Here is a 14196-nt window from a genome sequence, read left to right as displayed (position 1 = left end):
GTCCTCTTCGAATAGAGAATATCCCGTGTTACAAAGCCGGGTGATACAAAGTCAATTTTCTTAAGAAAAAAAAAAAAAGAATTGGTACACGAAGCTGGTCTGGGACGGTATTACGGGGTCTGTGTCCCTGGAATCCACCAGGGAAGAGGAACAGTGAAAGAGAGATGGGGGAAAGGAGCGGGGAAAAGAAAACGAACGAGTTCTGTCGCCGCGATACCGGAGAAGAATGTGTTTAGTCATCTTCAAGCTTGAGGGAAATTTTGTTCCCCAAGAGCTTCAGAAACGGCGGAGAATGTTGTCCGAGACTCGAGACGGCGAGTTGGAAGAGTAATGGTGCCAGCTTTTCAAATAATTTAATACACTGTTATTCCACGATTCTCTTAATTTTTCCTCTTCTTCCTCCCTCCCTCCCTCTCTCGTTTCTTTTACTCAAAACGAAACTAAAACTCGTCACGTTCTTTATTTAAAAAAAAAAAAGAAACAAAAATTCTCGATATTTCTTGTACACCCTTTTCATTTCTCAAAAAAACAAATTACAATCATTCAACAAGATATTAAAACAAATTTCCTTTCGAGTCAATTTCAACCAACTCCTTTCCGTGAATCCCTTTTTTCCTCTCCGTATATGTATTCGAAAAGATCTCTCAGAGTTTGAACTCTCTAAAAATTCGTTTCAACGGTAAAAAAAAAAATAAATAAAACGCAGTATCGGCGCGTAACAAACGCATCCCCCGAAAATTCAACAACCCGGCTGTGCATTTCGCCGTTTGCCTTTTCTCTCGAGGATATGTCCGCGATAAAACGTTCCTCGGGTGTACGTTGGCCCCGTATATTACGGATTTTCACGCGACACGTTTGCATATATACGTATACATGCATATATATACGCGATCGTTAAACGAAAGTGAATATCGATCTGGTATCGCGGCGCTCGAAACTCGAATAACGAAATCCGAAATACAATATAGGGGATGCGTTTTCCCTCTCTTCTCCATACGTCTCTGTTTTCCTCTTTCTTTCTCCCTTCTTCTCTCTCTCTCTTCAATTTCGTCTATTTTATTTATTTTTTTTCCCCCTTTCTTTTATACACGTATATAAATTCAACCGGGTCTAAATTAATTTTTATGCAAATAAGGGCTTTCAAAGCACGCGGATTTTTCGTTCATTGATTCACACCCGTTTACACACGCTTAAAGCACGGATACGTTGATTTTTCACCGCGAAATCCACGCCGCTCGTTACCCGCATACGTATCGTTAAACCAGCCAAGGGATATTGATTCAATTTCGACAAATACCGCGTCGCTCCCTTTCATCGACATAGCCCACGATTTATCCGCTTGATTCTCGCCTTCTTTTTTTTTTATTTTCTTTATTTTTATTTCTTTTTTTTTTATACGATACCTATCTTTGCTATTGGGATTGGGATCGAACTACGAAGGGAGGGATGTTGCCAGAGTGGGTTTCAAGTTGTGCACACGGTTACGTGTAATTGCTGCACGAAATTGAATCTGTTTTGCTTGGAATCGGATTGATTGATTGAAGATTGATGTAGAAAGAGTGTTCCATTCTGAGATGTATCAAGGTGATACAAAATTGATATTTTCCAAATTAAGAAATTTGTAACGAGGAAACATTCTTCGAAAAGTTGATTATATTCAATTTCTTTTCGTAATCTAGGAACAAAATATTATCACGTTAGAATTGTTCGAGATAAAAATTTTTCCTATGAAGAACAAATAATTGCATTAATTTTTTATGAAAACCTTTTTCTCTCGCGTGTGCGCGTGTTGTATTCTTGAATCATTTCGTATTCAACGTGGCAGTAACGGATGAAGATGACGGGTATCGGAAATTTGCGAAATTATCAAGGAAAATCAAGTTGTACGAGTTGGTACCATTCTGGTGCCACGAAAACCATTAAGTGGAATTAAGTTAGACGAGTGAGGCAAGAAGACAGTGGCACTGATCAGATTATCGAGGATGCCATTTGGAAGAGCATTGAACGAGATCGACTCGTTAAAATTAATCTTGGATATTCGAAACTCGTTGTTTCAAATTCAACGTAACGATCGTATCTTCTTCACTTTCTTCTTTGAAATCTAATATCTCATATTATCGATACGATATTAATATAATATTATAATTCCAAACTTTCAGAGAATCGATCCAAAGATGAATATATCCACCCACTTTTATCGTACACATCGCAGTACAGTACATTAAATACATCATCCAAAATATAAAAGATTTTCGATCCAAGATTTACGATCTCAACAAGTTAAATTGAACTCATATACACTCGATGATTCACGTTTGATCCTTTATCCGGGTCACGAGGATGCGACGCGATATCGCGGATAAATAGAAAACGAATCAATCTGCAAAAAAAAAAGAAAGAAAGAATCACGGATCACAGATTTAGTCGCACTTTCATTGATCGATCGGCAATAATATCAGTGACGGTCGAGCGAAGAGAATGACGCCGCGCCGTTCCGTTCCCACGGGTCTGCGCCCGTGCAAAAGTGCGAAACACGCCCCTGTCGGCGGCGATTCGACGGGGCGAGCGATATAGCTTTCGATCGCGAAAGAGGCGATCAGCACCGAATCCAGCCGATAATCGCGTCATGTATGCACCGTTCCCCGATAAATCCTTGCTCCATAAATACCGATCGAAATTATGCAACCGGCGTTCAAAGCGGCCATCGTCCCAGAAGGCGCTGCTGGTTGCCTCGTTAAAAGCCGCACGGTTGATTTGCAATTTCCTGTCTGGCTCCACGCTGCGTGCTAACGTCGCCTCTCGCACGTTGCTAGCGATGGAATCAACTACTTCGTAATTATAAAACCGGAATCCGATCCGTTTCGTAGAAAAATTCGGATGTTGGGCTCGGACGTTTACTGAAATAAAATCGTATTAATTGGAGTATCGATTCGATCTTCTGCACGAAAGAAGTCAAACGATCCTAATTTCAAACTTTATATTAGAATGTAGAAATTTCTTACGAGTAATACTCTTGTAAAAGTTGAAAGTGGAATCCTTTTTTTAACGAAATATTTACGAAGAATTCGATCTCTTGTTCGAAAAGGATATCTCTCGCGAGACGCTTAATCCCATCGCTGGATATCAAGTTTACGAGACTCGGTAAAATGTGTGTCCGTTTTTCTTCGATAATCTTATGTATTATAGGATATATTTAATCACGTAGAGAGGGTTTGTCGAAGGATTATTCAGTGGAAGCGTAGATAAGACTTGTCTCGTTAAATAGAAGGTGTTGTTTGTTACTTGTAATTGGAAAATAATTGAAAAATCGTTACGTTGCAATCTTCCTTCTACTTCCAACATTTTTGATCGGAAGTGAAGTTGTTTAGGGTTGAAAATTAGTTTGTATATACGAGGAACGAGACTGCATTATTAACATTTCGTTCTTATGTTCTTGTGTATCGTATCACGGCGTATCACGGCGGGTTTTAGCCTCTTCCGTCTTCTTTATCTCTTCAATATATTTAATGTAATTTTCTTTGGGGGCTATAAAGTAGCAGCTTGCTTGGAGGCATTAAATTTTCAAGAATATTAAAGAGTAGCTTCGCCATTCCACTAAATCACTCTATCATCGCATATTAATCCCTCCACCATGCTTAACTTATTTATCTCATATTTTTCTTAAACCCTGTACACACCGTCCCTCTAAGAAATTAATAACTCTGAACTATAATGTTTCTCACAAACGATTTCTAATAGAATCGTTCAAATTTTAACGCAATTTAATTTCTATATCTTTCATCATTCCTCTTCTCTTCTCCTTTTACAATAAATATTTTCTCCACAATCTCCAAATCCTGCTGCACACATATTCACTAACCATTTTTCAAACCAATCCCTCCGGTCTTTCCACATTTTTGGCACACGTTGTACATAATCAACAACAAATCAATCCAACCAATCCACTGAAAGGAACGTTCAACATCCCAAGGTTCAAGACCCAAGATCAACACATCCCTCCGAGAATCATCGTGACGACCTAAACGCGGTTTTTCTTCCCCCCTCTCTCCTCCACGTTTCCCAACGCGGTCGCTTATTGGAACGAGAAATATATTGCCAGTTTCGCGGTTGGACAAGCAAGCCCCGCTGCTACACTGGCCGCGGCTCTCTATCGTAAAACGATTACTATAGCACGGGGGCCCCCTCGGCTTCGTATACAATGGCTTTTGTTATAATGGAACGTTTGTTTCGCGCATTCGTGAGGGAGGAGAGGGAAGTTGGATTTTTCGCCTTGCCATAATTCATCGCTGCCCACGCGCGGTGGATTCTTTTAAAGGAGAGAGAGAGAGAGAGATCTACGGTTGTTGGCGACCGGATCGAACCGTTACAATTTGTTGCGCGGGATCTCGCTCCTTTTTTCTCGCTGCGCAAACCGCCGCCCAGCCCCACCGGGTTGCTCGTTAATTTATGGCTACGTTTGACCGGTTTTCTAATGAATACCGGGGATTTCGAGCTGCCTGTTTCGCGGGGTGGGATATTTGCCGATCGTGTCGATTTTTCCCTTCACTATTTTTTTCCCCTCCGCGTGAAATATACGGTGAATTAGGCTGGATATTAATGTCGAATCGTACAGGAAACGTACATGGAAACGATATTTAAAGATCATTGACGAGGATCATTATTATCGGAGAGAATTAAAAAATACTTCAGAATAACGGAGAAATATTATCCAATTAATCAAAATTCTTCAAATATTGCGGATCGTGGCGCTTAGTCAAAGTATCTTCGGAGTTGAGGAGTTTTAAGAAGTTTTAGTTTTAATTTTATAAAGGCGTATTTCGACGATCTCTCTTCGGTTGTTGTTTTAGCAGCGGCGCTATCTTTCTGCAATTTCGTACGGATTTGAAAACAACTCTCCCAGCGGTCTGGAGCAAAGCGCAAGTAGATCCCCGGTTGGAAACTCTCCAAGAAACAAGCGTTCTCTACTCTACTGTTTCCCCCAGATGCACAGATCCGGGAACTTGTCGTGTTTGTGGTCGCGAAACTGTCATGAAAGAAGGAAGATTCGAGAGGTTGCGGTGACGGGCATAGTGTTCGGTTTCCAAAAGCGATGACCAATCGCCGATATTTCTTGAAACGAAGGGATATATAAATAAATATCGAAGATGAGATATCCTCAGACAAGATTTTCTTCTCAATCCATATAATATTTTACACGCGAAAAAAAAAAAAATATCGCGTCGATATTTCTGCCTCGTATACGAAATCAATCGCTTGAAATCTCAAAAGAGAAGAAAGACAAGAGTCTCCAATTTATGGATTATCGATGAGAGAGGGATGTTACGCGTCTTACGTTTCCAAATGTCATCCCTCGAAGCTCGGAAGGGAGGCACCGTAACGCAATTACGGTCGTTTACGGTTTTGTCACGGCCATTCATCCAGGGATTGCAGGGCAATGAGTTGACGAGGTCGGCGTATTCGCAGCCAGCAATGATTTCTCATGGGAGGCGAACCTCGACGACGAGCTTAACCCGTGTCTCCCGCTCCCCACCTCTCTTTCTGTCCATCCACCAGAGTACGTCCCTCCCTGAAGGGACCATCCTCGCAGACCGAGGATACGAATCAAGTTCAAACCAACCACCACCAGCACACCGTTAGGGGATTTCGCTGGGTTGCTTGCTTGTCGAATTAATAGGGAGCATCGAAGAAAACGCCACGCGGAAATCTAGCCTATTATCACGACCCGTCCCGCCAACACGTCAACCGGAAAACGGTTTCACCTTTGCGTGATTGAGAAAAATCCTCCTGAGAATTTACGAATAATCATCGCCCTTGTCTGCTGTCTTTCGTTCCACGATTAATATATCAAACTTTCTCCTTTTTCTTTCTCCATGAAGAATTATTGTTGAATTAATATTATATCACGTGATCTCCATCATTTATCGCGTGACAATCGTGAAATATATTTATTCTTCGTTCCTTTTTTTCACGCGTCTTTCGTTTCTTTCTTAAAGAATTATCTGTCGCAAATCAAATTCAAATTAATAGGAATATTAATATAAATTAATAATCTATCGTGATTGAGCAAAATTCAGGACAGTTTAAGAGTCAACATAATTGCCATTATATATTGGTGATTCTTCGTTCCTTTTTTCCACGCGTCTTTCATTTCTTCCTTGAAGAATTATCTGTCGCAAATCAACTTCAAACAAATTATTGTATCACGATCTCTCATCAACATTAGTATCTATCCTGATATGATCGAGCAAAATTCAGGACAGTTTAAAAATCAACGTAATCGCCATCATATATTGGTGATTCTTCGTTCCTTTTTTCCACGCGTCTTTCGTTTCTTTCTTAAAGAATTATCGCAAATCAAATTCAAATTAATAGGAATATTAATATTGTATCACGATCTATCAACGCTAGTATTTATCGTGATTGAGCAAAATTCAGGACAGTTTAAGAATCAACATAATCGCCATCATATATTGGTGATTCCTTTTTTCTTTTTTCCACGCATCTTTCGTTTCTTTCTTCGTAAAGAATTATCTGTTGCAAGTCAAGTTCAAAGCAATAGGATTTTAGCTTGTATCTATCGCGTGATAATCGCCACTATCATATATGATTCTTCGTTTCTTTTTTTGCGAAGAATTATCTTTCACGAATCAAATGCAAACCAATTTCGCTTGCTCATTGAATTATCACGATTCATCATCAACACGAGCATCTATCTCGCGTGATTGAACAAAATCCAGGACAGTTTAGGAATTGCCATCATATATTGTAATTCTTCGTTCATTTTCTTCACGTATCTTTCATTTTTTTTTTTCATGAAGAATTATCTATCACGAATCAAGTTCCAAAATCAATAGAAATTGCTCGTCGAATTAATTTTATCATTTTTGTCCATCGTCAAACCGAGAATCTATCTCGCGTGATTGAGCAAAATTCCCTCCACAATTTAGGAGTGAATGTAATCGCCACCGTATATCGCGATTCTTCGTTCTTTCGCGATTAATATCCGTGCGAACGTGGAAAGCCAGTAAAATGGAAAGAAGGGCCCGCGCGATCAACTTCTTTTTCCCCTTTCACGTCTCGAGTATCTGCGGGTATCTCGTCCGTATCGCGGTGTTGGATTTCTTCCCGATCGTGCATGCGTGCGAGGAAACGTCCTCGAACGCAGTGATTTTCCAATGCGATCTCTCCTCCGACGACGGTCTTACTCTTGTTGGACGAGACGGTGGGCAGATTCCGGATAAAACGGGTTATTTCGCGGTGCAGGTAAAGTAAGTAGCGATAGATAACGACGCAATTTCGCGGGTATCGTGTGCAGCTTTGAATGGGATCGTTATGGGTGGCTATTGGCATCTTCGAGTTCCTCTTCGTATCCGGTCGAATGAGATTTGAATGAGATCTCGAAAACTTGCTGCCTCGAGCCTTGTTCGAGAAATTTTTAATAACAGAACAGTTCTTTCCAAAGGAAATATCAAACTCTTGTTTTTATAATTTCGATATCGATTCATTAACAGTTTCGATTTTATTTAATCAATTCTCTTCGTGTAATTAATTCTAGTTACTTGTCAATTGTATAAATGAAAGATAAATATACGTCGTGTCGTTGAATCTATTATTTCAACGAAAACTAGAATATTTCTAAAATAGTTATCCAAAAAATAAAATAGTAATCGATAACAATTCGTCTCTGTCCGATCTCATCACGATTGAAAAATCAATGACCAGTGGTCGCACGAAGGCATTCAAAAAAAAAGAAAAGAAAAAAGATCCAGACGTCCTCCTTTCGAGCGGGTCGTTTTTCACGTTTCCATGGCGGTTCCTGCGCCATTGTCGCCGGCCAACAAACGATCTTGCCTTCTTGCGTCGGGCGCCGCCGCTTCACCGTTTCGCGAGCAGACTCCTTTTTATTTATCCCGGAACAAACGGCAGGCGGACAGCTGACGTAGGCGGACAAAGACGCCGGACAACTTTACTCGTTCCGCATAAAAGGGATACACGGATCTCGATCCTCGGCCTCTTGCGCGCTTCAGCCTCTCTCCTGCTGCGACTCTGGACACAACTGTGGTTAAGAGGAGATAAGGGAAAGGCACGGCTCTTTGAAACTCTGCCGTCTGGATCCGATTTGCGACGTGTTTGATTCGTTATTTCGCTGTTCGATGTTCTTGCTGCAGTTCGAAGGAAGATACAGTTAACGAAACGTAAAGTTTAGTTCACAGTTTGTGAATTGATCAAGTGTTTCGAGAATTCGATGCTGAACTCGTTGTATATTAATTTGTCACGGTGTAATTGAATTTAGTAAATTGTTTCTGAATAATCTTGTATAGAGATCTTTCGTACAATTATCTTTGGTATGTTAAACTGTGCGTTAAGCGAGAAATATTTTTCAATTTTGAAAATCCATGACTCGATATGTATATATATTTTAATATTCTATTGTTTTCTTTTTCTTTTTTCAAACAAATAATTTAAAAAAAAAAATTCAATTCAATTTCGCCTTGTTCTTCCCCGAACGACGAATAAAAATTCCTTTCCTTTGGAAGAAAAACAACTTAAGAATGCTCGTATGCGAGTGCATTAACATCCGGTTCAAAAGGCGCAGAGCGGTTATTACATTTAAACGAGCGTTGTCTAGACGCATCGGGACTGACAGGGGCCGTAACAACCGATGAATAATTTATAGTCTCCATACGTAATAACGTACGTACGTTATATACCGTGACACACGCTGGACACACACACACACACTGTCAGGGAAAGTTCGTTGCAATTTCGTCGAGTCGTTAACATTGAATCCATCCGTTGGATAGATATTCGTCGAATCGTGGGGAGAAGCAATGTTGGAGAACGCAATGAGAATTCGATTGAAATGAATATCAAGGTTCGAAGCGAGAACGTTAAGAATTTGTCCCATCCGATATTCGAGATGTGATCGCGATCGATTCGCGTGCAGAAATCGTTGTTTTCAAATGGCCGTGGGAATAATGGCATTATCCGCGCGCGATCTTTCGTGATGTCTTCCATTACGAAACACGGATCACAGAACAACGATTACATAAATGGGCGTGTATTCGTTTCGTACGATTCGACACGCAATTGTTGTTTTATAACCGTCTCTCGGTTATTATTTCACAGGGTCGCAACGTTTCTAAACGCGTTTGGGAAAAATTATGTTAAAAAAAATTTGCCATTCTCACAATTACGGGAATAATTACGGGTTTTAATATTCCAAGGGTTGGAAATCGAATAATTTCGATGGTTAATTAGCATTGTTGAATTAATTGCTTATGACAACTGGAAAATAACGAACAATTGCGTAATTTAGAACGGTGATTAAGCGATGATGGGACGTTTAATATTTCCGATATTAATTAGAGATCTATCGTGCGATGATGGGTAACAATTGTACCAACGTCATTTTAGATATTCGATATTTCACGAATAATAACCGATTTATTATATAACCAACGAGCATCGAATTCGTGTATACTTTTCATCGAGAGAGTAATATCGTTGCCGTTGTTGTTGTTTTATTAAACGATCGTTGCTTCCGTGACGTTCTCTTCTTTCTTCTTCTTCTTCTTCTTCCTTTTTCTTCTTTCTCCCTTCTTTTTCGCACCTAAAATTCCACGAGTATCAACGTATTGTTCCAGACAAGGGAAATGTTGCGTGCAATTCATCCTGACGAAAGGTTTTCTTCTCCCTCAGATGAAGGATTTCTTTCGCAGCGGGAACTTTTTGTATTAACACGTCGGGCTGCGTGAAATATGAGCCGGGTAAAATCTCGGACGGAACGCAAAGGGAAAATCACGCAAGAAAATGTCGGCCACATCATTACCAACCGTATGATTTGTGTTCATGGTAATGGCGACGGTCATTACGAACTCTGTCTTCGAACCGACGAATTATGCTCTGTACATTATTGGTTCCTCCAACTTCCTCCCCTTAACCAAGATTAATCGAGGGGAACGTTCCAACATTCCAAGTTGGAATCAATTTTATTCCCTCCGATCTTTTTCCATCGATCGAGAAACAAGTGTACGAAACCATCTCTCTTTCCTAGATCTAATACTTTTACCAGATTTCCTCTCCAATTGGCCACTCCTCTCGATTTACAAACTTGCATGTTCAATTTCCAAATAACAGATCCTACCTCCATGAGGATGTAACTGTAAAATTTGTACCAGTTTACGTGATTAAAATATATTTTCATTTTCAATTTTTATCGCGAATACACCTTCATAAGTTCGATTCGCCACAACCTTTACCTTTCTGGGTGCACGTAGCTACGTCTGGCTGGTGTGCACCTTGTGCACGCGCGTGTCTCGTCGCCGACGACGACGGGTGTGTACTTGTTTCTCGCGCGTTGAAAAAACAAAAAGCCTCGTGCGCGAGGCTCGCCTCGCTGAGAAGGGGTTGCTCTCGCTACGCCTGCATTCTGCCACGTCGAAATATCGATCGAGTTCTTTTTAGACCGCAACGTCGACACTCTACCTTTCCCTCATCCTTTGTGTCCCTTCAACCCCTCGCGCCACCTTTCCTCCTTGCATTCCACGCATCCCTTTTTTCTTCCTCGCTCTTCCGTTTATATTCTCTCTTTCCTTCTTCTTCTTTCTTGTTCTTCTTCTTCTTTTTCCTTCTCCTCCTTCTTTACTCTTTCTGAAACCGTCACCGGCTCTCTTTCGCCCTCCCCAAGGGGGTGAACCCTCCCTGTTCGCAACGCGCACGTGGTTTCCACACATCAAAGAAAGCTATTTGTTAATGAGGCATAATTATCCACCGTTCACAATGGCAGACGGCGACACGCTGTCCTCTCGAGGAGGGGGAGAGCGAAAACAGGGTGAGATTCGGACGGGAGCGGTGGTTAACCGGCGGGGAAGGGAACGACGACACCCAGACGATTTCTTAACGATCATAACTCGAGGCTCTCTCCTCCACTACGCGGGCCAACTACGTGGATGAACTTGAATCCGAGTTCTCGAGAACGAAGCAAGTTCAACGAGGGGAGAGTTCGACGATGAAAGGGGACGTCTTCTTCCCTCCCCGATTTTTTCCCCTCCGTTTATTTATTCGGTTATTTGTTTGTTTTAAGGGGATGATTAGAAGAGAATCGATCAACGATAGAGTTTGAAAGGAACTTTTTAAATATCGTCGAAATATCGTGTAATAATTGTATAAAGAAGAAATGTTTGAGGTACAAAATTGGATTTGAATTAATTATTATTATGTAGATGTATGGAATATATATTTTTATATATTAGCTTGCACACGTGTTCAAGGAAATAGATGAAATAGAAACATTTGCATTTATGCTTTTTCCTATTCCGGATAATCCTAACTAATAATCCTCGAAAGAAAACAAACAATATCAAACGATGCGTCCGATATCTCGTAACGCACGATAATAAACCTCGAGTTGCAGAGACAGCAACGATAAAAGTTCGATTTATAGAGACAAACTCGAGGCAGAGTCCATAAACTCGAGTTGTAATAATAATTTCCAACATGTACCGCGATTGAAATTTTACTTTTAAATTATACACAGACCCTAAATATTTCGAAAAAATTCGAAAAGAAAAACCGAGGGTTTCGAGAATATTGCTTGCTCGATTTGAAATAAAAAGAAAACCTAAAGCGACGCGAGGGATCGAATTAAACGGTCGAAGAGTGGTTGCGGCGCGTTATATAATAACGAGAATGTCAGATTTGGGCCGCAGGTGATCACCGGCCGATAATAGTATTAATACATCATCGCCGTGAATACTATGCCTCGCCGCTCTCTGATTGCAGCGCGGCTGCAATATGCGTTTTATCAACGTGAAACCAGGCCGATAAATAAACGGGGATGAGGGATGACCATCGAAAGATTAAGATATAACCATTCTATGAGAAATCGATACTTTCCTTTCCTTTTTTAATTGTTGTAAATATTTTTTTATGTAGGAAACGAATCTGCTTTGAAACTCTAGAAAATTTAAAAATCACGAAACTATTCTTCGTTCTTTATTTGCAACTCGAAGAATGAGCGAACTTGGGATAACTTATTCGAGAGGAGGAGAATTCTAAATTTTTTAAATTCTCGAATTTTGTATTTTGCCGAGTCAATTGTAACTTTTCTATCGTTGGAGACAAATTGGTCCCTCGATCACGATCGGTTAACGATTTTTACGCAATTAGCAATACCGCGCGCGTTACGTCGCCAATTTTGCAGCCAGACAGGCTATTCAATTCGACGGATTTGTATTATCAGCGATTTTAATTGACACGTCGGATTAGCAGTAATAACCAACGCCAGTTCATGAACTGGCCGTTCGCGAAAATATCGAAATAACGCAGGTTACGCGGTCGCGTAATTGGCTTATAAGTTTCCATTATCGTTGGATTACAACGTCAAGAAGGGTTTAAAACAGGGAGGGATTGATCGTTACGGTGGAAAAAATGGCGAGTTGGTCGGCTGCATCACCGATGCATATTTTCATCCGATCGATCGATGTACGAATTAACAGAAACGAAATAACTCTCTACCAGTATATAAACAATCTTTCCTTTTTTTTAACACTCGTCAATTGATAATAAAAAGTAATAATACGATAATATCATAAATTGAAGAAAAGCTTGACTCTAATTTCTTTATAAAATAATCCTTACAAAAATTGCAAGATAAATTATCTTTACAAAAGATAACAATTATACTCGATGCTTCCATTCTATCGAAATAGTACTTGAATCTATATTCCGTAATCTGACACTTCTCAACATTTGAATAGAGTTTCAGTCGGATCTGGAACCACGCAATGATCTTATGGAATTCGATAATTCGATCTTATGGAAATTTCTATGGAATCGACGATGAGGAACAACATCTGGTGTATTTCAACCAGAGAGAACGCGTCACGGTCAGAGGATCGGCGTGAAATGGAGCAGCAGCAAAACCTGGTTCGGCAAAAGGAACGAATCCCGGATTCCTTTGGCTATCTTTTCTCCGCCGATCTTTTTTCCCCCCGAATTCCTCGCTATTATTCTCTCCTCCAAGAGAACTTGGACCAGGGCCACGGGATTGGCAGAATATTTTGAACGGGGAGCCAAGCGGGGCGTGCGACTGACAACGGAGTCCTCTCGCGATGTACGAGTCGGGAGAGAAAGGGAATAAGGTCGTGACGATGAGATTAACGGTTGATAAAAAGCAATTTGCTGCTCGCGTCGCAGTTGAAGGAACAATAGAAGATTCGCGGTGGAGGTGGATGCTCGAGAGAATCGTCGCGAAGAATTGTCGCGTAAATATTTATCGCTTTGGTAAGTGGAAATTATTCAGGAAAATTGTACGAGGTGTTTGCACGGGATAGAGCAAAGTGAAATGAAAATTTAAGGGATGAAGGCTTTTCTGAGACGAGTAAAAAAAAGTTGATATGCAATTGTGGCGTGCATTGAATCTTATCTTTCAATTTGTAAATAATTTAAAAAACGGAGCGTTTCGGGATAGAGCAAAGTGAAGTGAAAATTTAAGGGATGAAGGCTTTTCTGAGACGAGTAAAAAAAAAGTTGGTGTGCAATTGTGGCGTGCATTGAATCTTATCTTTCAACTTGTAAGTAATTTAAAAGAACATAAAGTGTTTCGAGGATGAGATTGTTTCATTTGATGAAAAATTAAATTTAAATTCTCTCTTATTCATCCAAACATTTTATACGTCTACAATCCTTATTCAAGGTTTATAAAAAAATAATCAAGCCCTAGTTCCTTTACCATCTTTAACGATTAATCACTATTCTCCACTGATCAAATCAAATAAACAAATTAACTCTGTTTAACCATTAATTTCATCGTATCTTTGAATCGAAACAACTATATAAAAAATACAACACGATCCAGTACGAACACTCTTTCTTCTTTCGATACAGATAACCGATATCGCGTTAAAATAAAACTTATATTTCATTTATATTGCATATTGCGTCCAATAAAAAAAAGAGAGAAAATTTCACGCTACCGACCTATAAAGAAAGAAAAAAAGAGAATAAAAAAAAAAAATAAAAAATAAAAATAAAAACACGCGTAATTCGCGACTCGACCCGATATCTCGATCGGCACGTTTGCATTTAGACGACTATCTACGTTGCAGATCGACGATGATCGCCCCCACGTCCCACGCGGACCGGTCGCGGAACAGCTCCGGGAAAAGCGGCGACCATAATTTCCATCGTGTA

General features: G+C 40.1%; 1 protein-coding gene across 11 annotated transcripts in view; it reads right to left on the bottom strand.

The window, feature by feature from the left end:
* LOC413968 (dystrophin, isoforms A/C/F/G/H) overlaps nt 1-14196 on the bottom strand; it is a 413776-nt gene that overhangs the window by 146877 nt on the left and 252703 nt on the right. The gene's annotated exons all lie outside the window — the stretch shown is intronic.

The sequence above is a fragment of the Apis mellifera genome, linkage group LG1 (genome assembly GCF_003254395.2).
Source record: "Apis mellifera strain DH4 linkage group LG1, Amel_HAv3.1, whole genome shotgun sequence".
In the NCBI taxonomy this organism is placed as follows: Eukaryota; Metazoa; Arthropoda; class Insecta; order Hymenoptera; family Apidae; genus Apis; species Apis mellifera.
The sequence above is the reverse complement of the archived record's forward strand: the minus strand, read 5'-3'. Positions and strand labels throughout refer to the sequence as shown.